The sequence below is a fragment of the Heterodontus francisci genome, chromosome 23 (genome assembly GCF_036365525.1).
Source record: "Heterodontus francisci isolate sHetFra1 chromosome 23, sHetFra1.hap1, whole genome shotgun sequence".
In the NCBI taxonomy this organism is placed as follows: domain Eukaryota; kingdom Metazoa; phylum Chordata; class Chondrichthyes; order Heterodontiformes; family Heterodontidae; genus Heterodontus; species Heterodontus francisci.
Window position 1 is genome coordinate 53,179,115 of NC_090393.1, and position 26,158 is coordinate 53,205,272.

General features: G+C 44.4%; 1 protein-coding gene across 6 annotated transcripts in view; it reads right to left on the minus strand.

The window, feature by feature from the left end:
* LOC137382817 (oxysterol-binding protein 2-like) overlaps positions 1-26,158 on the minus strand; it is a 441,835-nt gene that overhangs the window by 323,713 nt on the left and 91,964 nt on the right. The window lies entirely within an intron of this gene.

Below are 26,158 nucleotides of genomic sequence, written 5' to 3' on the forward strand. Positions count from 1 at the left end.
CAGCATGAAAATAAGCCAGACAGCGAAAGTGTACAGCTCTTTCATACTTCTGTGTGTGTTTTCCCTGGGGAAATTGATCAATTAAATGGCATGGCAAACAAGACATTTTCGACCTGCATAAGTCAACAGTGAGCTGAACTCAAGAGGTGAGGTAAGAGTGACTGCCCTTGACCTCAAGGCAGCATTTGACCGAGAATGGCATCAGTGAGCCCTAGCAAAACTGGAGTCAATGGGAATCAGGGAGAAAACTCTCTGCTGGTTGGAATCGTACCTAACACAAAAGAAGATGGTTGAAGTTGTTGGAGGTCAATCATCTCAGCTCCAAGATATCACTGCAGGAGTTCATCATGCTAATGTCCTCGGCCCAACCATCTTCAGCTGCTTCATCAATGACCTTCCTTCAATCATAAAGCCAGAAGTGGGGATGTTCGCTGATGATTGCACAATGTTCAGCACCATTAGCAACTCCTCAGATACTGAATCAGTCCATGCAGAAATGCAGCAAGACCTGCACAATATCCAGGCTTGGGCTGATAAGTAGCAAGTAACACTAGCGCCACACAAGTACCAGGCAATGACCATCTCCAACAAGAGAAAATCGAACCATCTCCCTTTGACATTCAATGGCATTACGATCGCTGAATCCTCCACTATCAACAACCTGGAAGTTACCATTGACCAGAAACTGAACTGGAGTAGCCATATAAATACCGTGGCTATAAGAGCAGGTCAGAGGCTAGGAATCCTGTGGCGAGTAACTCACCTCCTGACTCCCCAAAGCCTCTCCACCATCTACTAGGCACATGTCAGGGGCATGATGGAATACTCTCCACTTGCCTGGATGGGTGCAGCTCCAACAACACTCAAGAAGCTCGACACCATCCAGGACAAAGCAGCCCACTTGATTGGAACCCCATCCACAAACATTCACCCCCTCCACCACTGACGCATAGTGGCAGCAGTGTGTACCATCTACAAGATGCACTACAGCAATGCAGCAAGGCTCCTTCAACAGCACCTTCCAAACCCATGACCTCTAGTTTAGTTTAGTTTTAGTTTAGAGATACAGCACTGAAACAGGCAGTTCGGCCCACCGAGTCTGTGCCAACCATCAACCACCCATTTATACTAATCCTACACTAATCCCATATTCCTACCACATCCCCACCTGTCCCTATATTTCCCTACCACCTACCTATACTAGGGGCAATTTATAATGGCCAATTTACCTACCAACTTGCAAGTCTTTTGGCTGTGGGAGGAAACTGGAGCACCCAGAGAAAACCCACGCAGACACAGGGAGAACTTGCAAACTCCACACAGGCAGTACCCAGAATTGAACCCGGGTCGCTGGAGCTGTGAGGCTGCAGTGCTAACCACTGGAGTGATTAAAGTCAGAGATGCTCAAGAGGCCAGAACTGGAGGAGCGTCGATATCCCAGAGGGTTGAGGGGCTGGAGGAGATTACAAAGCTAGGGAGGGATGAGGCCATTGTGGGATTTTAAACAAGAATGAGAATTTTAAAATTGAGGTGTTGCATTATCAGGAGCTAATGCAGATCAGGGAGCACAGGGGTGATAGGTGAATGCAATTTGGTGCGAGTTAAGACCCAGGTTGCAGAATTTTGGATGAGCTTAGTTTATGGAGGGTGAAAGCAGGAGACCAGCCAAGACAGTATTGGAATAGTCAAGGCAAAAGGTAAAAAAGACATGGTTTATTTCAGAAATTGAGCTCAGGCAGGGGTGGAGTCAGGCGATGTACCAAGGTGGAAATAGGCAGTCATAGTGATAGTGTGGAAGCTCATCTAAGGGTCAAATATGATACCAAGGTTGCAAACAATTGGTTCAGCCCCATACAGTTGCCAGAGAGTGGGATGGGCTTAGTGGCTAGGGAATGGAGATATTGGAAGGGACTGAAGACAGTGGCTTCAATCTTCCCAATATTTAGTTGCAGAAAATTTCTGCTCATCCAGTACTGGATGTCAGACAAGCAATGATTGTACAATGCTCCGCACCATTCACGACTCCTCAGGTACTGAAGCAGTCCATGTCCATATGCAGCAAGACCTGGACAACATTTAGGCTTGGGCTGATAAGTGGCAAGTTACATTTGTGCCACACAGTGCCTGGCAATGACCATCTCCAATGAGAGAGAATCCAACCACCTCCCCTTGACATTCAATGGCATTGCCATCACTGAATATGAACATATGAACATACGAATTAGGAGCAGGAGTAGGCCACCCGGCCCGTCGAGCCTGCTCCGCCATTCAATAAGTTCATAGCTGAACTGATTACTCCACATTTCCACCTACGCTCGATAACCTTCCACTCCCTTGCTTATCAAGAATCTATCGACCTCTGCCTTAAAAATATTCTAGATTCTCCCACAAGGGGAAACATCCTTTCCACATCCACCCTGTCAAGATCCCTCAGGATCTTATGTGTTTCAATTAAGTCGCCTCTTACTCTTCTAAATTCCAGCAGATACAAGCCTAGCCTGTCCAATCTTTCCTCATAAGACAGCCTGCCCATTCCAGGTATTAGTCTAGTAAACCTTCTCTGTACTGCCTCCAATGTATTTACATCCTTCCTTAAATAAGGAAACCAGTACTGTACACAGTACTCCAGCTGTGGTCTCACCAATGCCCTGTATAGCTGAAGCATAACCTCCCTACTTTTGTATTCAATTCCCCTCGCGATAAATAGTAACATTCTATGAGCTTTCCTAATTACATGCTGTATCTGCATACTAACCTTTTGCGATTAGGACACCCAGATCCCTCTGCATCTCATAGCTCTGCAATCTCTCACCATTTAGATAATATGCTTCTTTTTTATTCTTCCTGCCAAAGTGGTCAATTTCACACTTTCCCACATTATACTCCATTTGCCAGGTCTTTGCCCATTCACTTAACCTATCTATGTCCCTTTGTAGCCTCCTTATGTCCTCTTCACAAGTTACTTTCCTACCTTTCTTTTTTTCTTTTGGGCCTCCTTATCTCGAGAGACAATGGATACGCGCCTGGAGGTGGTCAGTGGTTTGTGAAGCAGCGCCTGGAGTGGCTATAAAGGCCAATTCTGGAGTGACAGGCTCTTCCACAGGTGCTGCAGAGAAATTTGTTTGTTGGGGCTGTTGCACAGTTGGCTCTCCCCTTTCGCCTCTGTCTTTTTTCCTGCCAACTACTAAGTCTCTTCGACTCGCCACAATTTAGCCCTGTCTTTATGGCTGCCCGCCAGCTCTGGCGAATGCTGGCAACTGACTCCCACGACTTGTGATCAATGTCACACGATTTCATGTCGCGTTTGCAGACGTCTTTATAACGGAGACATGGACGGCCGGTGGGTCTGATACCAGTGGCGAGCTCGCTGTACAATGTGTCTTTGGGGATCCTGCCATCTTCCATGCGGCTCACATGGCCAAGCCATTATGTTATCATCCTTATGTTATCAGCAAATTTAGCAACCATACCTTCGGTCCCTTCATCTAAGTCATTTATATAAATTGTAAAAAGTTGAGATCACAGCACAGATCCCTGTGGCACACCACTCGTTACATCTTGACAACCAGAAAATGACCCATTTATGCCTACTCTCTGTTTCCTGTTAGCTAGCCAATCTTCTATCTATGCCAATAAATCACCCCCTACACCATGAGCTTTTACTTTCTGTAATAACCTTTGATGTGGCACCTTATCAAATGCCTTCTGGAAATCTAAGTACGATACATCCACCAGTTCCCCTTATCCACAGCACATGTAACTCCCTCAAAGAACTCCAATAAATTGGTTAAACATGATTCCCCTTTCACAAATCCATGTTGACTCTGCCTGATTATCTCGAATTTTTCTAAGTGCCCTGCTATAACATATTTAATAATAGCTAACATTTTCCCTAACACAGATGTTAAGCTAACTGGCCTGTAGGTTCCTGCTTTCTGTCTCCTTCCCTTTTTGAATAAAGGAGTTACATTCACTATTTTCCAATCTAATGGAACCTGCCCCGACTCTAGGGAATTTTGGAAAATTAAACGCAGCAACTACCTCACTAACCACTTCTTTTAACACCAGAGGATGAAGTCCATTAGGACCAGGGAACTTGTCAGCCCGCAGCTCCAACAATTTGTTCAGTACCACTTCCCTAGTGATTGTAATTTTCTTGAGTTCCTCCCTCCCTTCCATTTCCTGACTTACGGCTAATACTGGGATGTTACTTGTATCCTCAACAGTGAAGACCAATGCAAAATCTGTTCAATTCATCTGCTATCTCCTTATTATCCACTATTAATTCCCCAGACTCACTTTTTATAGGACCAACGCTCACTTTGTTAACTCTTTTCTTTTTTAAATATCTATAGAAACTCTTACTATCTGTCTTTATATTTCTAGCTAGCTGTTTCTCAAACTCTAATTTTGCCTTCCTTATCAATCTTTTAGTCTATCAACATACTGGGGGTTACCACTGACCAGAAACTGAACTAAACCAGCCCTATAAGTACTGTGGCCAAAAGAGCAGGTCAGAGGCTGGGAATTCTGAACCGAATAACTCACCTCCTGACTCCCCAAAGCCTGTCCACCATCTACAAGGCATAAGTCAGGAGTGCGATGGAATACTCTCCACTTGCCTGGATGAGAGCAGCTCCAACAACATTCAAGAAGCTCGATATCATCCAGAACAAAGCAGCCCACTTGATTGGCACCCCATCCACCACTTTCAACATTTACTTCCTCCATCACTGATGCACAGTGGCAGCAGTGTGTACCATCTACAAAAAAAACTGCAACAACTTACCAAGACTTCTTCAACAGCATTTTCCAATCCCGCAACCTCTACCACCTAGAAGGACAAGGGCAGCAGATGCATGGGAACATCACCACCTGCAAGTTCCCCTCCAAGCCACACACCATCCTGACTTGGAACTATATCGCCATTCCTTCACTCTCGCTGGCTCAAAATCCTGTAACTCCCTTCCTAACAGCACTGTGGGTGTGCCTACAGCATATGGACTGCAGCGGTTCAAGAAGGCAGCTCACCACTACCTTCTTGAGGGCAGTTAGAGATGGGAACTAAATGTTGGCTGAGCCAGCGACATCCACATCCTGTGAAAGAATTGGAAAAAAAGGTGTGACAATTTAGAGATAGTGGAGGAGTCAAGTAGAGCTGGATGTCATCATTTGGAACCCAAGGAGCATTATGTAGATGTGAAGAGGGATCTTTGGGGATCTATCCTTCTCAAAGTAGTAAAGCAGCTGAACAGGTTACTAGTTAACCAGCAAAGAAGCCCTGAAACAGGTAGAAATAAACTCAGCAAGTCAACAAGATGAGTTCCTTTGGACCTCAGGGATAAGAAAGGGGCTTCCCTTTGAGTGCCTGTTTCATAGCAGTTCTTGCTGCCTGGAGCACTTAGGCTTTCTGAACGTATTATGGAGCCATCTTCTCACTACAATAAAAGCCAGACTTTTAATAATTTAGTGCATGACAGGCGCACAGGATGCCAATGCCATAGATTTTCTGTATCACATTATTGTGGATCCTGTCCACCAAGACACAGCAGCCCTCAGTGGCCAATGACGTGGGTCATCCAATGCCATGTATTATCAGTCCTTATGTATTTCTGAGGAAGGCAACAGCCAAGTCAGGTCTTATCCTGTCCTAACCTAAAGTCCACATATATGCACTTGCCGCAGAAGTAACTGAATAGATATCAGTGGTGATAACAACTACTGTAAACCTTCTTTGCTCTTACTTCTCAACGTTTACTCTCAGTCCAATCATGCTGGCTTGCAATTGTTAAGATACAAGATAAATTCTGTGTCTGCGACAAGGACCCAGATACAGAACCCAGGAAGAAACATTTATAGCTATTCATGGCCATCTCAAACAAGACAGAATCTAACCTTATCCTGTTGACATTCAATGGCATTACCATCACTGAATCCCCCACTATCAACATTCTGGGGGCTTACCATTGACCAGAAACTGAATTGGAGTAGCTATATAAATATCATGGCTATAAGAGCAGGTCAGAGGTTAGGAATCCTGCACTGAGTAACTCATCTCCTGATTCCCCAAAGCCTGTCCACTATCTACAAGGCACAAGTCAGCAGAATGGTGGAATATTCTCCACTTGCCTGGATGGGTGGAACTCCAACAACACTCAAGAAGCTCGACATCATCCAGGACAAAGCAGCCTGCTTGATTGGCACCCCATCCACAAATACTCACTCCCTCCAACCCCCATGCACAGTGGCAGCAGTGCATACCATCTACAAGATGCACTGCAGCAATGCACCATGGCTCCTTAGGCAGCACCTTCCAAACCCGCAACCTCTGCCACCTAGAAGGACAAGGGCAGCAGATGCATGGGAACACCACCACCTGCAAGTTCCCCTCCAAGCCACACACCGTTGTGACTTGGAACTATATCGCCGTTCCTTCACTGTCGCTGGGTCAAAATCCTGGAACTTCTTCCCTAACAGCACTGTGGGTGTACCTACCCCACATGGACTGCAGCGATTCAAGAAAGGGGCTCCCCACCATCTTCTCAAAGACAATTAGGGATAGGCAATAAGTGCTGTCCTAGCCTGTGATGCCCACATCCCATGAACAATTCAAAAAAAGCCTCTGAATGCAGAGTACATTGAATATTTTCAACACTGACTCAGAAAAAGAATGATCACAAATCAATGTAAAATGTAAAACTCTTAAATGAATTCCAGTCATTACCAGGCGACAATGAAATCTACAACCTATACCTTAAATTCTGTTGGCTAACTATGTTGCAGCTCTCCTCTTTCCATTTGAATCTTTCCTCTGGATGATTTCATAGGTTGAATAGCTAACACAATGATTAGGGGTCAAATTCTACCTATGGCCACATCAGTGCAACAGCACATTCTAAAGGGGAAAGAGCAGGATAATTGTTGCAATAAAATTTGACACACATTCGGATTTTTAGGATGCTGTAGTATCAGTTTCACTGATACTGCCCGTGATTCAGACTCTCAAGTCAGTGAGCAAACTCTGCATGCTCACTCCATTCCAAGCCAAGAGTATCATAAATATTTAAATAAGCTCAGAATAAGTTTATAAAGTATTGTCACGGAACAATTTTTTTCTCCTCTGTTTTGAACAGTGTGCCTTTAAGACTCTGTTTAAAAACAGTGTACGTTTAAGACGGAGAGTTGCTCTCAGTCTTTCTGAGAACAGTGTGCGCAGCAGTAAGCCTTCTTCCTGAGCAACAGCAGGAGAGAGGGCCACCTGCTATATTTTAACAGTTAACTGTGTGAGTTAAAATTGGCCAGAACCAGTTTGATCTAGAGATCAGCGAAGCATACTCTGAAGGAAGGCTCTCTGAAATAAAAACAGAAAGTGCTGGAAATACTCAGGATCTCTCTGTTCACAGAAAAATCTATACTGAGCTCAAACTGTGTTTGCCTAAGGAGGAAAAAAACCCCTGGAAAGAACATTTTCATTTTTGGAGTGAAGTTTCTGCTGAAGGACTGGCAGTTTGAAAATCAATATAGACCTGCTGCCTTGCGCCTCGGTGAAAGAATTGCGTGACGCCTGCTGCAGCTAAAATACTTTGAATGTCTATCTATCAAAAACTGTTCCGTCAAATTCACTTGGAGACTTCGAGTGACATCTGATTATTCTACTCTGGGACACCTCATCAATTGGGAATATAACCCACCAGGACTTACAACCCAGCTACTTATTTTATTCCTAAGAAACCCCATTATTTTTTAAACTGGTTAACCGATAGTTTTTGAATGTGTGTGTGTGTGCATGGGGAGTTGGGAAATAAAAAGTTATCAGGTCTTTAGACATAAATTTATCTTAATAGTGTTTAAGATTTACTTTATTAATAATTAGTTAATTCATTGCTGTTTAAAGATACCTGGTTTGCTGCATTTTATTCTGGGGGTTAATAAAGTGTTTAATTTGGCTGTTTTCCAGTTAGGTGGGAAAACTTTAATATGCGACGACCTGTGGAGTGTTGAGACTGAATTGACAGTGTGTTGCTCCCGCCTTGGTCATAACAGTATCCAGATCTCCAAATTGCCCCATCTCCATTTCTAGTCTATTAAAGGCTGCAGAATCAAGGTGGGTAGATGAAGTTAAAATACAGATCAGCCAATCATGGAACAGGCTCGAGGGGCTGAATGGCCTTGTCTTGTTACAATGTATTCCAATCATGAGTCTATATATTTTAATATACATGTATTTCTGTTTCAGTCGCTGTGAGGTGACTATGGAGTGACCTCTCCATGGCACATGCCTGGGCGAATGTATGGAGGTTGAGAGTTGCCCAAGCGTCAAAACCCCCCTCTCGGCCTTTCTGGTGGGGTCCAAAGGAGTGCAGAGCACGACGTTTGGCACCGGTATGGCTGCAGGAACTGCCGGAAACATGCCAAAGGTGACACATGACCGCCTACGGGGTTACGCTCCGGATTTTCTGTTAGGGTTTACTCCCTTAGCCTTGGTCTCTCCCGAGATGCCCACAAGGCACTGGGGTTGTTAGGGCCCTTACACAGGTGTAGGAGGATGCCGGTGGGAGGAGGGGGTGCGAGGGGGAGGGGTGGAGGGAAGGGGGTACGAGGGGGAGCTGGGAAGGGGTCTGTAAGGGGGTGGGGGGGTGCAGGGGAAGGGGGTGCAGGGGGAAGATGGTGCGAGGGGGGTGCTGGGAAGGGGTTGTGAGGGGGGAGGAGGGTGCGGGGGGGGCGGGTGAGCTGAGAGAGTGGAGCTGGGAAGGGGAAGGGGGGGGAGAGGGGATGCAGGTAATAAGCCATTTCCTCAGTTCCCACCATCGATGCCTGGAAAGCTCATCCGCGTCCTTCGGGAGGTGAGCGACATCCTCGTGCGCCGGTACCAGCATTGCCGACTGTGCGCTGCAGATGCTCTCCGAGTCATCTCCCGCGGGCGCTTAGAAGTTGTGGCCGAGGAGCCGTTCGTGGCTTTTTGCGTGTTCAGGGCTTCCCCTGTGATATTTATTTCCCTCGGGTCCCGCTGCTCCTTCTTCTCTGCAATGGACTTACCGCACGCCGTGGCCGCGGACACTCTGGACAGTGAAGGCAGCAGGATCGGAGATCAAAGTATCACCAGCTGTACTTTGCAGTTTCGTCCGGATTACGTTCAATTTCATTGAGAAAACAAAGAGCAGGTATGGCTGGGGGAGGGCAGTGGGCCCAGGTAACATAAACTAGCTGTTAGCTTGTAGTTAGGGCTAAAATGAACTGATTAAAGAGCCAGGGGAGTTTAAACAGTTTAAGAGGGTAGATTGGGGGAGAAAACACTAAGAATGGGAGCAGATGGCCATGGATAGAGTTGAACAGCAAGGGAGCTTCCTAGGGAGCTTACAGCCCAGGAGCCAACTTGGGTCATATGCCTGGACAACGTATGTCAGCCAAGAGTGACGACTCAATTCATTCCATCTTCGCTGCTTCTGGAGAATACTTGGCATCAGGTGGCAGGACCGTATCTCCAACACAGAAGTCCTCGAGGCGGCCAACATCCCCAGCTTATACACACTATTGAGTCAGCGGCGCTTGAGATGGCTTGGCCATGTGAGCCGCATGGAAGATGGCAGGATCCCCAAAGACACATTGTACAGCGAGCTGGCCACTGGTATCAGACCGACCGGCCGTCCATGTCTCCGCTTTAAAGACATCTGCAAATGCGACATGAAGTCCTGTGACATTGATCACAAGTCGTGGGAGTCAGTTGCCAGCGTTCGCCAGAGCTGGCGGGCAGCCATAAAGGCGGGGCTAAAGTGTGGCGAGTCGAGGAGACTTAGCAGTTGGCAGGAAAAAAGACAGAAGCGCAAGGTGAGAGCCAACTGTGTAACAGCCCCGACAAACAAATTTTTCTGCAGCACCCGTGGAAGAGCCTGTCACTCTAGAATTGGCCTTTATAGCCACTCCAGGCGCTGCTCCACACACCACTGACCACTTCCAGGTGCTTACCCATTGTCTCTCGAGATAAGGAAGCCAAAGAAGAAGAAGAAGAAGAAGAAGAGAAGAAGAAGATACATGTATAGGAAACAGAGTCATTTTAAATTCTGGTTACTATCATAGTTAGTATACAGCTTGAAAAATACAGCTGCTGCAGATGAGATCCTTGACTTTCAACTGAATAGACCGAACATTCTTCCCATGAAAATATATTCTGTTTGCGAAACCCATTAAGGATGGATGCTTTTCAATCAAAGGCTATTTGCTGCAATGATTGCCTATGCTCTGCAAGTGCCGTTTAATCCAAATGAGGTATTACAACTTGTTGAAAAATGGATTGGTTTTCAAATCCCTCCATGGGCTTGCCCCTTGCAATCTCTGTAATCTCTTCCCAGTCCTACAATACTCCGAGATATCTATGCTTATCTAATTCTGGCCTCTTGAGCATCCACCATTTTAACTGCTCCCCCATTGGTGGCCAGGCCTTCAGCTGGAAATCTGGAAATGCTTCCCTAAACCTATCCACCTCTCTTTCTTCCTTGAACACACTGCTTAAAACCTACCTCTGACCAAGCTTTTGGCCATCTGCCCTAACATCACCTTCTGCGGCTATGTGTTAAATTTTGCTTTTAATGCTCCTGTAAAGCATCTTGGGATGTTTTATTACATTAAAGGCACTATATGAATACAAGTTGTAGCAGAACACGTGCAAACTAAAGCCTTGCCTTTAGTCTCATTATTTCAGTTTAATTATCCTTATTCATGTCCACCAAACTCTCGACAACACTCTACCATATTCTCCAACCTCCCTATACCACTCTACCATATTCACCGATCTCTCTACATGAGACACCACATTCCACATCAGATACTGAACTGGAGCTCAAAAAAAATAAGAAATTTAGGATCTGACACAATTATAAAGCAGAATAGATGGCTTGATGTGAATTGAAGGCAAGTAATTCCTTTAAACGGACAAAAAACTCAGATCGCTTCCTTGTCTGAAACTTCTGCCAATGTCTGCCTTCATTAGATGATGAAACTAGGTTTATTTTGTTGCTCTTTCTTGAAGTTTCCCTCAGCTATGCAAACAGCTGAGGATAATCTTGTGACTTGCAGCATAGTACTGTGTCTAAGCTGGTGAGAAGACAAGAAAAGACTTGAAAGACTTGCATATAACGCTTTTCATGACCACCAGTCTCAAAGCGCTTTACAGCCAAATGAACTATTTTTGAAGTGTAGTCACTGTTGTAATGTACAAACGAGGCCAATTTGCGCACAGCAAGTTCCCACAAACAGCAATGTGATAATGACCAGATAATCCGTTTTTGTGATGCTGATTGAGGGATAAATATTGACCGGGACACTTGGGATTTCTCCCCTGCTCTTCTTCAAAATAGCGCCATGGGATTTTTTACAGTCACCCAAGCAAGCAGATAGCACTTAGTTTAATGTCTCATCCAAAAGACAGCACCTCCAACATTGCAGTATTGAGGGAGCCTCGATTTTTGCACTCAAGTCCTGGAGTGGGAATTGGACTCACAACCTTGTAATTCAGAGGTGAGAGTGATAGCAACTGAGCCATGGCTGGCACATGAAACATATTCTTAATCTGCTGCTGGTGTGTAGGTAAAAGCATGACTTCTATATTGAAAGCTTAGCTCAGCTTTCCATCAGGTTTATAGAATTGCTATTAATTGGCAATGTCTGTTTGGAAGACAAAGTCATAGATGACATTTGTTTTGATAGCACAAGAAATCAGACTGCAAAGGCAAATAGTGCGGGGTAGAGCTCAGCAAACTAAACTGCTTCTTTGATTTTGCTGCACAGTGTCACAGATGGAATATATTACAAAGCAAACAGCACTTATCATCATCTTTACTTTTAATCTTCTTTTGACAAGTGCAGGCGAGCAATATAAGAAACCTTGATTTTCTTTTTAATTTATCAAGTACACAACAAAATCTGACCACCATTGAGTTCAGTGCCAATAGAATCATAGGAGGAAGCCATTCAGCCCATTATGTCTGTGCTGGCTCTTTGACAGAGCTATGCAGTTAGTTCTCTTCTCCCGGTCTTTCCCCATAGCCCAGCAAATCTTTTCCCAAAGCATTTACCCAATTCCCTTTTGAAAGTTACTATTTTATCTGCTTCCACCACCCTTTCAGGCAGTACATTCCAGATTGCAACAACGCACTGCTTACATAACTCTCTTGTTACCTCTGCTTTTGCCAATTACCTTAGATCTGTGCCCTTTGGTTCCTGGCCCTTCTGATTTATGGGCAGAGTGCTACCAGCTGAGCCACAGCTGACAACAGACACAGAATGCTTTCAACAGAACAGTAGGACCTAGATTTGAGTCAATGGGTGGGACAGGATAGGGTTAAAATCAGAAAATATACAAAACCTGACCTCAACTCGACGTGAACAGGCCTGCTTCTGTTTTAACCACAGTGGGTTTAGAGGCATACGAGTAACTCCTGCTAGAGAGGCGGACTCAGAATTTAAAATGTAAATGAGGCTCCATTCCTAATAGTTAGGCAACCACTTGAATTTAACACTGGACAGCTGAGTTTTCCAGGGCTCAGGAAACCTGGCAGCTAAAAGGATCCAGCAGGTGAATGCTTTTTTATAGCACTGCTTGTGGACTAAGAGGAGTAGGAGTGCTCCCTCTGGCCCCTCAGGCAAATTTTCTGCAAATTCCACGAACCCATGATCTCTCTCCCGTCATCCCTCTCTCCTGATTGCTGATCCGAACTTTCACTCACCCATCAACTCTGCAATCTCTCCCGGTCCCAATACCCTCTGGATTGCAGGTCTGACACAGACCACTAATCCCACAATCATTGCTGATTGCCAGGTGGAAAATGGAGTAATAAAATGTGAATGAGGTCCTGCCTCATACCTCAATGTTTCTGGAATTTCCAGATTCCTCTTCCCAACCCCATTAACATGCTCCCCTACTCCCTGGTAAATATCAGGGCTTAGGATTCCCTTCACAGTGAATTCCAGATTTCTGGTTACAGTTTTCTAAGAACCAGTCTTGTCCCAAGCCTCAAGAGATTCTATCCCTGAGCCAAACACCAACACCTTCAAGTGATTAGTATATCAATTATCTTCCCCTCTCCCTGCACATTAATCATAGAATCTTACTACAGGAGGTGGCCATTTGGCCCACTGTGCATTTGAGGCTCACAGTCTCTCCATGGCCACATGGGCAAGCCTGGGAACAGTCACGTGGGGAATTGTGCCACTCCAGAATATGCCATCCCAGAGTGAAGCCAAAGATTGTGATAGATTTCCAGGTTGCCACCTGAGCATATCCTATCTTTGCTGATCAGCCACCGTCGTTATAGAAACAGCTCAATTTTCACATTCTTCATTTTAATAAACAGCGAATTCGCAATGCCTGTTTCACGCCTGGACAGGAAGTTGAAAATCTACCCCGGAGTTCTAATGATGGGCTTACATTTATTTTATTTTATTTTATTTAGAGATACAGCACTGAAACAGGCCCTTCGGCCCACCGAGTCTGTGCCGCCCAACAACCACCCATTTATACTAATCCTACATTAATCCCATATTCTCTACCATATCCCCACCATTCTCCTACCACTTACCTACACTAGGGGCAATTTACAATGGCCAATTTACCTATCAACCTGCAAGTCTTTTGGAGGTGGGAGGAAACCGGAGCACCCGGCGGAAACCCACGCAGACACAGGGAGAACTTGCAAACTCCACCCAGGCAGTACCCAGAACTGAACTCGGGTCACTGGAGCTGTGAGGCTGCGGTGCTAACCACTGCGCCACTGTGCCGATCTATTTTCTTTTAAATGCTGAATGACCTACTATGCATTTCCAGCATTATCTGTTTGCAACTAACATACATGTTATTTCTGCTTGTGTACAACATAAACACGAACTTGGACTGGATATTTCTTTGCTGTTAATTCCACCTAATTCTGTAGTTTACTGTCCTGCCAAATTTCGTCGGATTAAATACAATTGCAACATTGTCCAATAATATTTATGAAAAAGAAATTTCATTTATTTGTGTTTTAAAATTCATTTACATATAGCAAACCTTTTCTAAGTTCTGCAATTCCATGGACGTTGCCAATTCTCGTTCCTCATACAAAACCTCGGAGTTGTCAGATCTCATGAGATTAAGTGCATCTATTCTGAAAGCTGCAAAGAGCATTCAGTGCTTCAAGGTGTGTTGGCACAACTTGTTCAAAGCGAGCTTAAACGTCACAGCCTCAGCCAATATACAGAAAATACACTGAATACCAGACAAGCTCAAGCACCGAGGGACACAGGTAAAGGTGAGGAATAAGAAAGGCTGTCTCGCAGAATTGTTTCACCCCCTCAAAGGGTAATAAACCTATGGCACAAGTTACTACAGAAGGTCAATGTAAGTGGATTGAAGAGACAATTAGTTGTGTTTCTGGGGAGAGGAGGGGTTGAAGATGAGAAAGTCAGTAGATGGGTTGATCAATGAAAAAGGGATTGAGTCAATGGCAACTGTCTGTTGTTAAAGATTCTTGTAGTGCTAGCTGATACGACCAGGTGAGAAGGTTGTCTAGGGGTCTTTCTCAGCCTTCACCTGGTCTTATGCTAACAGGGTTTTGTTTTAAACACACCGTGTTTTGAGCTCCCCCTTGGTGAATCCTTGTTCACCGCTTTCTAATTATAAGGCAAAGAAAGGAGCACAAACAGGTTTTCTCAGGTTTAAAGAAGAGATGTGAAATTTCTTAAAACTTAAATGTAAACTCTAATTCAGCTAATTTCTACGGATACACGCCATGCCCCATGCTAGCATGCACACGCGATACATATGTGCAAAAAGGGACAGAAAAGAGAAGTAAAGTGAAAAATTTTGAGGCAATCTTTGAAGGGGTTTTTGTTACTGTGCTTCTAGCTCGCTGTAGTCCTTGCTTGTAGTAGATCTTGCTTTTCATAGGGGCCCAGTATTCATCTTAAACCTTGTTCACTGCAGGAGACTTTTCTCTCTTGAGGTTCATATATCTTCAATGGCTTCTGAAGCTGGTGAGACAGATGAGAGCAGACAGGAGAGGCAGCAGCAAGCCAGCCATGAGAGGTCCTTTCAGTCCAGGAGCAAACAGCTTTCTGAGTTCAAATTCTGTTTCTCCAATTAAAACTCCCCTAGTTGGCCAGCAGGTGGTCACATCACTGACTGGTTTGACCAGGTCTCTTCTGTGCATTGGGGCAGGAATTGGTTCCTTTGTTCCAACACCGTCTGCTACTATGAAAAAAAAAAGTCTTTCCAGCCAGGGGCTTGGCAACCCCTTGTAATAGGCCTTCTTTTCTTCCCAGCAACAATTTTAAAATTTAATGTCCATGTGGCGAAATATATGTGCCTCATTCTTGGCAGGTGGGGGCCTGCATGACACAGCAAAGAATAAACTGGGAAAATCTGCATTCACCAGGGTAATTTTTAGAAGGACAGGCTGCTTTATATTCTGTATATTTGGAGCTTTCATTTCATTCTCATGTTATTAATAATTCCATAGATATCCGTTGGTTATTAAAAAAGGAAAAGAGGCAGAGGATGAATAGAACATGTGGGATAATGTGGATAAATTAGGAATAATAACACATTTCTCCTGAATGGATATTGTTCAAAAGTATTTTTGTTAAGTACCATCTCTGGTGATTTGAAAAAAACAAAATTGGGTTTGTTTGTTTCTGTACCTCTCTGTGGTACAACATTGTGCAGGTGATGTGGGGGGGGCGGGGAGACGGTGATGCGGGGGGAACTAACAATTTGCTCTTAGGCTTCTTTTAATCTAATTGCAGGAAGATGACTTCTCTCCCTCCCTGGGACCAACACGTGGCTTTTCACTTGTCACATTCCCCAGTGGCACGGACTAAGTTAGGAACTTGTCACTTGGGAAACCCCGGTTAGGAATCTTCCAAATCACCAGACCGTCAGCATGGAAAGAAGCCCCGGCATCAGTGTTGCTACTCACTCTTCACAGGAAGCTAAGCATTCCCCAATCTATAGTTTTCCTTCCTTATATCCTTCTGTGCTGTTCCTTTTCAAATATTGATCCAACCCTCTTTTAAATTATGTTAGTCTTTACTTCAGTAGCCACTTCTGATTTAAAAAATCCATGTTCTGATCATCTTGTGCATGAAAACAATTGTTCTAATTTTCCTCTTCATTCTCCCAATGATAATCATCCATCTTTGCCACTCCCCACCCGATACTAATTTGCCAACCAGTGGAATTAATATTTCACTGTTTACCCTAAAAACTTTCTACAATTGAAAAAAAAACCTTTATAGATATGGTCGGAACCTTCTCTGCTTGGGTGAAAAAGGCCACAGTGAGGAATCTGCAGGACCCATGGGGAAACAGGTGTGAACGGCTATCTGAACAGATTTCAAATGCTCTGACAGGTGCATTGACCCTGATCACAAAAGATTGTTTTTTTTTGGAACAGAATTTCCTAATAGAAATTGGAAACAAATACTTCAGGTTGCTGACGTAACTAAAACTGGTTGGGACCAGATCAAAGGGGAGACAGTGCCATCCAAGGAGACAGCAGGGAGGTTTGGTTTTACAGGTAGAAAAACAGTGAAAACTGGATCTAGGAGTGGTTTCTGTTATTTAGATGAACTGATTACCCAGACCCGGCCCGTCAGTGCACAGGGCTGTCACTGAAGTGCACGGATAAAGGTAACACTGGGAATCCATACTGCCAAGCCTGTCGTGAGGAGAACTGAGAAGGTTCTGGAGAAGTATGCCATTTTTCTTTTGGTGAAGACTGTATTTGTGGATTTCGGCATTAAAGTGAAACTGCTGTTAGTCGGGAATAGGGGCTGCATCTTGGAAGACAGGATCTGGATACCTACCTGAGGAATTTCAGTGTTGTGAAGAGCTGCGTAACTGTAATTTGGGGCCATACGTGCTGAAAGGACTAATCCGAGCACTTGTGAGACCCACCTTTGTTAAATCTGATAATTAACGTGTAATCTTTAAGCTCTCTCTCATATAGTGCCTGTGATTTAACTGTTATTCATGTTTATTTTATGTTGGTTTTTGTTTTGAGTGTTAAAGTAAAACTTATAAAAGTGAAATCTTGTCCATTTGTTTTTTGTTGCCTAAATTGGGGTCAGTCAATTCTTTTGGTTTGTTGGTGAACTCCACGGGGATCTTAACATAATAGTGAATTTTCACTACACCTTTCTATTGCTCTATCAATTATAGGATACCCAGGACTGAATACAATGCTCTGGCTATGCCCCAATCAATGTGTTGTACAAAGTCAAATCACTGCCTTGCTTTTATGTTCAATGCTCTATGTATAAAAAACAGAATCCCATGAAGACCTGCACACCACCCTGTCGAGATTTATTTGCAACTCTAGCTCTCTCTGTTCCTCTTTTCTTACCATTTAGAGTAAATGGCTTTTTCCCAAAATCTATTACTATGCAGAGCTGATGTAAAATGTTGCCACTTTTTTTTATTTGTTTGTGGGATGTGGGCATCGCTGGACAGCATTTATAGCATCCCTAATTGCCCTTGATCTGAATGGCTTGCTAGGCCATTTCGGAGTGCATTTTAAGAGTCAACCACATTGCTGTGGGTCCGGAGTCACATGTAGGCACATTTCCTTCCCTAAAGGACATTAGTGAACCCAGGTGGTTTTTTTACAACAATCTACAATGGTTTCATGGTCACCATTAGATTAGCTTTTAATTCCAGATTTATTAATTGAATTCAAATTTCACCATCTGCCATGGTGAAATCGAACCCATGTCCCCAGAGCACTAGCTGGGCTCTGGATTACTAGTTCAGTGGCATTACCACTATGCCAGTGCCTCCCCGTGGAACTGAATGGAATGGAAAGGATTTTTTAAAATTTGGATTGGGACTTGGAGATACTTTAGACAAGATGGAGACATACTAGGTCTGTGGGGGTGGGAGAGGGGATGACGGGTATTAGAATAATATACCTTCAATGGGTCACAGGAAATAAGGCAGACAGCGAATAAAATAATGAACCTTTGACTGTTACATATTCCAATGAATTAAATTTCCACTTTCCGTTTGTTATTGCATCACCTTGCAATATGTAAACCGCAGCTCCGAGAGGTCTCGGTAGCAGGATGCCATATTGGAACCCTGAAACCTTATTAACTCACAAGCAGATCACCTATGATGTTGCACAGTGCTAGTCAAGATCAAGTGCTCCTTCATAGCTAGCGAATTAGAGGATTGATGGCGGGCAGGGAGGAATAATTGAGCCAAGGCAGAAGGAGAGATCGGGATGGGCGGGGTGTGGGGAAAGAAGGGGAGTGAAAGGAAATGGAAGGGAGGCAAGAGAGGAAAAATGGAGAAGGTGCAAGAAGCAGGAATGGAGAGAAGGAAGGAGCAAAGCAAGAGGGGAGAGGGGCAGGATGCTGAGAGATACGGGGTGATTGGAAACGACCTATGGGGGAAGAAAGTTGGAAAAGATCTCAGCTTGGGTGGGAGGAATCTATTTCAACAGGTACCAGGTGTAATGGAAACCTCACATTCCAAATGGAAAATATTAATTTTGTCGTATGGAACTTTGCCTGAGACTTTAACTGAAATTGTTACAAATAACTTTTAAAACAACAGAACGGAGCAGCAAAAATAGCCATGCACAAATTTGCACATGAAAAGGCAAAGGCCGACTGGGGACAGCAGTGATTATCCTGTCTACCTAGAACAATGGGGTGCTCTCTGATTAAATTACCTGCAATGGTTTTGTCGATATTGATCGTCAAAAACAACTGACACCCATTGATTTTGAAAGAGCCAAACCCACCACCCCTACCAAGTATGTCTGAACAGCCTTGAAGGTGCTGTTTCAAACAAAGAGGTGGTTACATGACATGACTACCTGTGTAACCCTGGGAGTTTTTGTGAATTGTGCCTCAGAAAACAGATGGTAATTGGACTCCAAAGAAGAAAGCACCTCTCTCTCTCTCTCCCCCTCTCCAGCAAAATCCCAGGGGAGCCTCAGCTGCAGCTAAACCTCAAATCTACAGATCATCACAGTCAGCAAAAGAGGGCGGATAAAGCCTCTCTTCAGCCTTACCAGAGAAGTAAGCCCGAAATGTGCACATGGCCCAGCGAGGACTTCAATTTCAACTAAGGACACTGGGATTACACTTCCATATTTAAATTGCATTTTTATTAAGCACTCTACTCCAACTTCCCAACTCTGTTTTTTTCCCTCTGTATCTATTTGTGTATGTGTGTGTGTATGTGCTTCTCATGTGAATGTGAGCGTGGCTGCGTCGCATATTTTAGTAACTTTAACCGGTTTAGAGTGAAACCTGTCTGATTGATTCATTTGTAATTATATTCGAGGAACAGTGAGCAATTACTCACTGAGGTGGTCAGTTAAATCACTGTGTTAAAAGGATAAACCCTGTTGCTGTCAAACCAGAGAAGGGGCAAAAGGGGAGCCTGAGACTCCTTCCTCACCTGGTCGTAACACAGGGGTTGGAAACTTATCTCATGGGAGGTTGGGAGAAAGGTGGATCAGATGGCGTGGGAGGTGAATTAATCATGTATTTCAGTAGGGGGATTGTCCTAATTTCCCCCCCAAAAAAGTCTCTGATTTTTTAACAAATCAGGAGGCACTGTTTCCTGATTTCATTACTTTTAAAGAGTCCCGATTGTTCACACTGACCTGATAGTTCACGTTTGGAGAGGCTGCTGAACATTCACCTGGTTTTTAACTCTCAATAAAAAAATCTTTGAACAGATCCATAAATTGCCTAACCCCTAATGGAATTTGATCTAATAACTTCATCCTCCCCAGAGGAAACCCCCTCTTCTCCAAACCCCCTTCTCTCAGGATTCTGGGGATTGCATTTTGGTATTTAACTGGGCCTTCCCTCCCAGTTCTTGGCCTGAGCAACCTCAGTGTTGACCCTTCAATGGGCCATTGTGGCGCCGGTATATATAAATTTGTAGTGGCTCTAAGGCTTGATACTATTATGTAATAAGCATTTCCCACCTTACCCCCGAGATACTCAATGCTGACATGCATCAGTTGGGTAGTAGGATCATGACAGAACCTGGCTGCATGACTGAAATGACTGCACAGGATAGCTCTGCAAACATGGCAGGTGTGCCTGGCTAGGACAGGAATAACTGAAGATCCAGGCCCAGGGCAGCAGGAGGAACAAGGAGATGGTGTGGGGGAAGCACCAGAGAAAGGATGATGAAAGGAATCAGAGGAAATCTTGTTTTCAACCCAAGGAAATCTTCCCCTTTAAAGCTATGTGGACAGGAGGGGGGTGGGGGAGGCAGGGAGAGACACATTCAGCACAAAATTTAATGGTTCCCTTTTACCCTGTGTACTGTACATGGTCAGGGTGACACTGAGACATACAAGTCATATGGTACCAGGCAGCAGTGAATCGTTCCCTTTTATACCGTGTGCACTGTGTGCACAAGTACAACTCATTACTCTAAACTGATTTTAATATGAACTTCTTTACCCAGGAGTACAATCCATTGAGCTGGTTGTTGCTTTAATGAGGAGGGATCTTCAGTCAGCTTTATGCTGACAGAGAGAAAAATATATTGCATTCTAACGATACAGACAAGAATGGAAATAGCTAATTATGCACATCCATCAAAAACACACAAATATTGTGCTGAGCACAATGTTTATGTTTCCACTTTTATTTAAAGTCAATTTTTAGCTTATTCTTTCCTTTCCCACCCTGGACCTACTCAATGCCCCCCCGCCCCCCTCCTCACACAGGGAAGAGCAGGCACATGACTGACTCTCAGATGTCTGGCTGTGATGTTCAGTAGCTGGTTGACTGGTCAGAACAGCCTTTGGTGGACTCTTTCCTTTTCTTCTTCCTCTTCCTCTCTGGCTGAGATTTCTCTTCCTTTGCCATGGGAAATATCTGAGCATCACTCAGCGTCTTTCCAAACAGTACAGCTATCATGCATCTGCTTCCTGTGGCTTTAATAACTCAGCAGTTTGCAGTGCAGGCTCCTCTGGATGCTTTTAATTCAAAAGCCAGTCAGAATTAAAAGTCATAGCAGTCTATCCAGCTGCAGTTCAATGAGGGCTTCACGCCACTCACTCCACAAGGTGCACTATGTTGCAAAGTGGTGTCTCTCTCAATGAAGATATCCACTGCTGTGAATCCTGCTAAAAATAAGATGGCATGGTTGTTCACTGAAGACTATTTTGGCTCAGAATTAAGTGAAAAACCACAATGAACAAGAGCTACAACCACATACGCCAGCCCTCGTCTAATTAGTGCAGGTTGTGCGAGAGCCACTCTCACGCCAACCTGCATCCTCTACCCATCTCTTGTTGGAGATAGTTATTGCCTAGCACTTGTGTGACACAAGTGTTAGTTGTTGCTCATCAGCCCAAGCCCGGATGTTCTCCAGTATTTGCTTCATACAGGCATGGACTGCTTCAGTATTTTAGGAATTGCCAATGGAATTGAACACTGTGCAATCATCGATGAACATCCCCATTTCTGACCATATGATGGAGGGAAGGTCATGAAGTAGCTGAAGATGATTGGGCCTAGGACACGACCCTGAGGAACTCCTGCAGTGACATCCTGTGGCTAAGATGACTGTATACCACTGTGCTGCCACCTCTGGTGAGTCTCTCCTGCCGGTGGGGCAGGACATACACACCCAGGGATGGTGATGGAGCAGTCTGGAACATTAACTGATAGTCAAACTCATAACAGTTGTTGCAATTTTGTCACAGGTCCCCAGCTGTTAATGAGGAGGACTTTGCAGGGTCGACTGGGCTGTTGTGCAGTCCGAAACTGATGCCTAGGTAGATGCTGGGTGGCCCGTCCAGTTTTATTATTATAGTAGTTTGATGCAACTGAGTGGCTTGCCAGACCATTTCAGAGGGCAATTAAGAGTCAACCACATTGATATGGGTCTGGAGTCACATGTTGGCTCGACCAGGTATAAGGGCAGCAGATCTCCTTCCCTAAAAGGACATCATTATGGAAGTGATTTTTTTTTTGTTAAAATATTTTTTGAGGAAGTCATAGTCAAACTGAATAAATGTTGGACTAGTTTTTTTTCAAGAGGGCACAGAAAGAACTAGTTTGGCAACAATGTTTATTGGGTGTCACATAGTTCAAGTTAAAAATAGAGCAGAAACCCTGGTTTCAGGGGAAGATGTGGGCAGAGACATCAGTCACGTGCCCCTTGATAGGACAAGCCCAGGGAGCAGCAGAATGCACCTAAGAGGGCAGAAAACTCGCAGGCTTTTGATTGTTAGTGTCAGTGTGTTTTACCTTCTGGAATGAGATAAAGTTAGTCTTCTGCTGAAGAAGTGTTAAGGAAGGAGGGAAGACCACAACCCAGCTCGCTTTCCAGTACCTCTCTAAAAGACCCTGAGAAATCCACTGTGTCAGTTCATCTCATCACGTGTCTTTGAGGAACATCCTGCTAGACTGGTTCTCAACACTGCCAGAAAAGAACTGTTCCATAAGATCTCAGTGACCCATCTACGTGTACTTGGAACTTAGACTGTATGCCAGTTTTAGAACACAATATATCTCATATACTGTTTTCTTCAGGAATGAGCAAGTATTCAGCCCAAGTGGGTTTTTTTTGTCTGTAACAGAGCTCTGAACCAAAATCCTTTTTTTTCCGGTTAACCGGTGTGTGTGTGTGTGTGTGAGTGAGACAGAGGAATTAAGGTAAAAGGGGGGCTTTAAAATTTCAATCTGTGTGTTTATGCTTTACTTCATTACTAGTTAAGAATGGTTTTATAATAAACGGATAATTTTGTTGTTCATTAAAGAAACCTGGTTAGTGTGTTTTATTCTGGGAAAAATAGAGTATATGATTGACTGTATCGGTAAGTGGGAAAATTTAAAATATATGTTGTGACCTGTGGAGAAGTGGGACTAGAATAAACAGTGCGCTCCTCCCACCTCGGTCATAATAACATTAGTGAACCAGATGGGTTTTTATGACAATCTGATAGCTTAATGGTCATCATTACTGATACTCACTTTTTAATCCAGGTTTATTTATTTAACTGAATTCAAATTCACAAACTGCCATGAAGTGATTTTAAATCTCTGGATTACTAGTCCAATGACATAACCACTATGGTACCATACCCTCAGGGTAAATGGTAGAGTGTTAACAGAGCAACTCCCTGATCATTAATCAATCTTCCAAGTCAACAGATAGTGCCCACAACCTATTATGGAACCAGCATATTTTCCTCACTTTAACATCACCAAATCTACATGCTCACTCTCCACTTTGAAAGAAAGTATAGGTTTCAGGTCTGGCACCACTCCACTGAACATGATATTGATTCACAATCCCAACATCACACTTAACAGTGAGTCATATTCCTAATATTATGCCATGTTACAATCTAAGAGTCATGCCTGGCTCAATGGTAGCTCATCTGATCTCTCATCTCTGAGTCAGTAGGACATGGAGTCCACACTCCATTACAACAGTGACCACACATCAAAGGTAATTCATTGGCTGTAAAACATTTTGGGATATCCTGAGGTTGGGAAAGGTGCTATATAAAAGCAAGTTCTTTCCTTTAAGTTTCCAACAAACTTTGGTCCATGTTTGTAGCAAGTACATTCACAACACTGGCAACTCCATTTCTCAGCAAGCTATTCAACTATGAAGGGCATCACAATCCTGCTCTTCCCCAACATCCACAACTGTACATTTTCCAGTAGCAGCTACTAGCCAGCAAAGAAGAGCAAGGACCCTGACTGAATTTTCCCCCTCCCCAGACTAGGGATGCTGAGCAACTGCAGTGGCCTATTGCTTCAATCACCTTGTTCAGGACAAAGTGCACCAGGAAGCTCCTGTCCTCTTATGGTTCAGGGTCACAGGTGCATTTACCAGCCACCCGAGACATTCAAACAAATCTCGATTCTTACTCAAACACTGTCAATCACTCCACCCAATCCCAGAAAAAAACAGCACAAGTGATGCAAGGCAGTGCAATGCAGTGAGTCTTCTGTTGAGATCCAATACAATGCTTCATCTTTGTTTGAACATTTAGAATTGCAATTAGCAATACAAGATCTCTTTACTTGCTTGTGACCATTCCAGCAGGGACGGAAGAGTTGTTATTATTTAAATGCCAGAAACTGACATCAGCTTTAAACATGAATGAGATGGAACAGAATATGCTCTGATAATGTAAGTGAATTGGGATCCTGTAGCATCCTGATTGCTACAAAAAGCTCATCAAATCCTTGTCATGTCACACTTCAGCACCGGTCTTCCCAATCCACCACCATTTTCAGCCAGATCAAACCCATTGTGATATTATTATAACAGGCTCCAAGGTTAATACCTGTCATCCTTTGCAGCCTTTGCAATCTTAGTCTTGACTCAAACAGAAACAGGTTCTTCTGATTTACTCTCGCCATTGATTTTGTGAAATGACCTATATAGCAGCCTCCCACAGCATAAATCTGCCAGTGACAAGCCAGAGTTAGCATGTTTCCTTGGTCTCCCCCTAAGATGGGTCTTAACTGTGCTCCGTGACAACAAAGACTATCTGTCATTTCCAAATGTAAGTGAATTGGGCTGAGATGGGAATTCCCCTCCTCTGAGGCAGGAAGTCCCGCGTCCAAGAGCTGCCGGCCAATCAGCGGCCCAGCAGCTCTCAGTCCCAGCAGTGCCCCCTGGAGCGGTAGCCACTGCTGGGCTGCAGTCAGGGAGTGGAGCAAGATGGAGGAAGGTTCGGAAAAAAGGTAAGTTTGTGGGGCCTCACTGGAGACAATCAGCTGGGCCCCAGCAAGGCAAGGGGCAGCTGGCTGGGGGAACTTGAGGACAGTTGGACGGTTGGGGGGTGGGGAGCCTTCTGTGGTGCACAGGGTGCCCGATCAGGTTTTACTGGGCGGTCTCCTGGGGGATCTGAGCCACCTGCCTGCTGCTGGTAATTTACCAATGGCAGTGGGATGAGGCCCTTACGTGACAGTTAATTGGTCACTTAAGGGCTTAATTGACCTGGGGTAGGCAGGCTGTTTCTCACCCCTTGTAAAACTGCAGCAAAGGCGGGAAACCAACAGGAACGGCACCCCCCCCGCCTCCCACTAAATTTTAAGACACCCCCTGCCTCCAGCCCGCTCCTGCAGGAGGGGGGCGTAAAATCCTGGCCTGTTAGAGAAGATGGAGGCTGAGAGTTTAATTGGAAGAAGAATGTGACTAAACGAGAGAGGGGCAATCTTAAAAAATATACCCATCCTGATTGGAGGCAAAATCAATTTTTTTAAATACTCCAAATTTTCTCAGCTGCCCTCCTCTCCCAAAGGTGTTGGCTCCTTGCTGGCATACAGTTCCTCAGGTATCCAAGTACCTCACCCAGGTGGTCACTGTTCATTTGAGAGTCTAGGTAATATCTTTTTCATGGCTATTTGACAGGTTGGGGAAGGAGACAGGAATTTCAACAACATCCATATTGATGTACTTCTACAAGGGGTTGTTGATTAACATTCAGGAGTGTGAATCTGCACCCAGAGCACTAAGGGTAACTGTAGTGCCTCCTATCACTGACCAGCTGAGATCAGCTAACACAGCACAGTCTGGGGAATCTAACCTGGTCTAGAGGGCTCAGCTATGCTTATTATATATTTCACTGAGGCATAAGAAACCTCTGGAAAAAAATTAATAATGGATGCAAAACCACAGTGCAGTCTGCTAAAAAAGAAAGTCAGTGAGTTTTCTATGTTTTAATAAGCACTTCAGGAGACACTCCTCCCTGCGAATGGATCTCTAAGAGAGCAAGACTACACCTTCTTCTGGCAGGGTCGGGATCCTGAAGAACCAAGACAGCATGGAGTGGGCTTCGCCATCAGAAACTCTTTGCTCAGCATGATCGAGCCACCTTCAAATGGCTCAGAACACATACTGTCCATCCGACTGCTCACCGCCTCTGGTCCAGTACACCTACTCAGCATCTATGCTCCAACACTCTGCTCCCCACCTGAAGATAAAGACCAGTTCTACGAGGAACTCCATAATATCATTAGTAGTATCCCCAATACTGAACATCTGTTCCTGCTGGTGGACTTTAATGCCAGGGTTGGGGCCGACCATGACTCATGGCCCTCCTGCCTTGGGCGCTATGGCATTGGAAGGATGAATGAGAATGGACAGAGATTGCTTGAGTTGTGTACCTAT